Here is a 3,018-nt window from a genome sequence, read left to right as displayed (position 1 = left end):
CAGTACTATGTTAAATAACAATATGGACATTCTTGTCTTGTTCCTGACTATAACCACAATTTTATTTATCCATTCTGTCCACTGTTGATAGACATTGATCTTCTTTTAGCTGCCATTAATAATGTTCTATAAGCATATTTTGGTGGACATGAGCACTCATTTCTATTGGGAATATGTCCAAGAGTGGGCTTAGAGTCAGACAGTATTAGTACATACTGCCTCTGTCAATTCAGTCTTCCACAAAGCAAATGCCAAGGTAGAATTCGATGTGCAAGAAATTTACAGGGGCAATTCCTGGGAAGGATAAAAGAGAGATGGAGGAAAAGCAGACATGAGGAACCTCCAGACCACAATGCAGGTCTGACCACTGTGAAAGCCTGCAGTCCCAGCCAGGCTGTCAGGGAGCCCAGTGTACAGAGTGTCCACCATAGGAGCTACCTGCAAGGCAGGATTCAGGATGGCCTGGAACTAGCACCTCTGCACAACTAGCACAGTCCCTGGCTGGGAGCAGCCTAGAAAAACCATGGCCTCAACATGAACACTGGGGTGGATCCAAAGGTACGGCAGCTGGAGGCTATTGGCCAACTAGCCCCCTTGAAGCAGGCTGTCTTGAAGGGAGATCTAAGTTGTGTACTCAGGGCCACCACATGATCAAACAGTTTTCCAAAGTGGTTATACCAATTTAAACTCCAATTAGCAATGTATGAGATTTCTCTATGCCCTACAGCCTCACCAAACTTTGGCAGTATCAGTGCTATTACTTTTTACACATTTTGGTGGCTCTCTTGAGGGATTTCATTGTGGTTTGAAAATAGTCTTTGCCTGAAGACTAATGAATTTGAGCACATTTCATATGGTTATTGAGTACATAAAAGTTCTCTTTGTGAAGTGTCTATTTCCCACTTAAAAAATTAGGTTGTCTGTCTTATGAGATTATAGAAATTCTATTTTTAAAGACTTTATTTATTTATTAATGAGACACACAGAGAGAGACACAGAGACATAGGCAGAGGGAGAAGCAGGCTTGGTGCGGGGAGCCCGATATGGGACTCGATCCCAGGACCCCGAGATCACACCCTGAGCTAAAGGCAGACACTCAACCACTGAGCCACCCAGGTGCCCCTGGAAATTCCTTATATATTCTGGATACAAATTCTCTGTCAATAAGTTTATTGCAGATATCTTCTCCCACATGATGTCTTGCCTTCTCCCTCTCTTAGTGGTGTTTTTTTGCTGAACGATAGAGAAGACTTTGAATTCCTCACTTACATTTCACTACCTCTCACCTTGGATATTTCAAACTCCTTACTTATTCACGGCTTACTTATCTCTCTCTCCTGGAAGACTTTCCCACCTCTATTATAATAGTGAAGATTCTGCTAATACAAACCCAGTTCACAAGGCCAGGGATTCAAACTCCATCAGGATTCTCTCTGCCCATCTATGTGTTGATTTTGTTCTCTCAGGAAAGCTGTGCATTCAGAAGGAAAAGTAGCTACTGTAGTTCTTCCATCTTGCATCTTTGTCTTCTCCTACCAGAAAGGAACTGCCTATCATCTCTTAAGTTCACTGTAAAAAATCCTAATGAAGATTCCAGGTTGACCAGCCTTAGGTCATTCATGGTCCCTGTAGCTAGAAAGAGTGCTGGGTCTGGCAGCCCACATACCCATAGGAGATTCTACAAAGAAGCAGCCCTCCCAAAGAATAAAGGAGTGCTATTCCCAAAAGCAGGAAGAGGTAACTGGACAGACGAAGCAAGAGGCTGATCCAATCATTTATTCCACAAATATTTATTGGGCACCTACTACATGCCAGGAATAGCTGTAAGGGTTGGAGACATAGTGGAAAAGATGAGAAATGGCCCTTGCCTCACAGAGCTCACACTGTGAGAGAAACTAGGTGAGGCTGTCCCTGTTGGGGGCTCACACAGAAGAGCCCTATTGTTGTACAAAAGAAGCCCCTCTGTTCCCAGACAGGCAAAGCTGTTCATCACCCTTTCTGCAGTACCATCAGAGAGCCAAGACCTTCTTCTCCTGATAGGCACAACTCTGGGAGGTTGATTTCCAATTCAAGAATGTAAACATCAAAAGTTATACACAGATGGAAACTTCATACATTGCTGGTAAGGAATATAAAATGGTAACTTGGAAAACAATTTGGCAATTCTTTAAGATGTTAAACACAGAATTACCATATGACCCAGTAATTCCACTCCTAGGTATATATCTAAAAGAATTGAAAACATGTGTCCACACAAAAACTTACACATGAGCATGTTCATAGGAACATTATTCCTAATGGCCAAAAATTTCCATTAATTGACAAATGAATAAACAAAAGTATATGCGTACAATGGACTATTACTATTCAGCCATAGAAAGGAACAAAATACTGATGCACGCTACATCATGGATGAACCTTGAAAACATGCTAAGTGAAAGAAGACATAAAAGGCTACATATTGTGTTATTCCTTTTAAATGAAATGCCCAGAATAGGGAAACCTCTAGAGAGAGAAAATAGATTCCTAGTAACGAGGAGCTGGGGTGATGGAAAATACTAAGTGACTGCTAATGGTTATGGAGTTTCTTTTTGAAGTAGCTTTGCGCAGTGGCAGTATCGTAGCCAATGAGGTTTATCCGAGGCGCGATTATTGCTAATTGAAGTCATTTAATGTTCTGAAATTCAATAGTGGTGGTGGAATCACAACAATATGAATATACTAAAACCATTTTAAAAAGGTATATTTTTATGGCATGTGAATTTTATCTTAATAAAGCTGTTTTTAAAAGTGGAGGGGAGCTTGGAGGGGAGCTTGGATGGCTCAGTTGGTTAAACATCTGACTCTTGATTTCCACTCAGGTCATCTCAGAGTCCTGAGATCAAGCCCCACATTGGGCTCCATGCTCAGCATGGAGTTGGCTTGAGATTCTCTCTCTCCTCCTGCCCCTCCCCGTTTACAAACTCTCTCTCTCTCTCTCTAAAAAAAAAAAAAAAAAATGCACGTAGAGCTTCTGCA

The 3,018-nt window shown here is 41.6% G+C and overlaps 1 non-coding gene across 1 annotated transcript; it reads left to right on the top strand.

Annotated features, from left to right (window-relative positions):
• Positions 1 to 2,598: 2,598 nt before the first annotated feature.
• Positions 2,599 to 2,740, top strand: LOC112646390 (U4 spliceosomal RNA). Its single transcript, XR_007411635.1, has one exon. It is a non-coding gene; the product is annotated as a U4 spliceosomal RNA (small nuclear RNA).
• The last annotated feature ends 278 nt before the right edge of the window (positions 2,741 to 3,018 follow it).

The sequence above is a fragment of the Canis lupus genome, chromosome 6 (assembly GCF_003254725.2).
Source record: "Canis lupus dingo isolate Sandy chromosome 6, ASM325472v2, whole genome shotgun sequence".
Classification (NCBI taxonomy): domain Eukaryota; kingdom Metazoa; phylum Chordata; class Mammalia; order Carnivora; family Canidae; genus Canis; species Canis lupus.
This window is presented reverse-complemented; position numbering and strand designations above follow the sequence as displayed.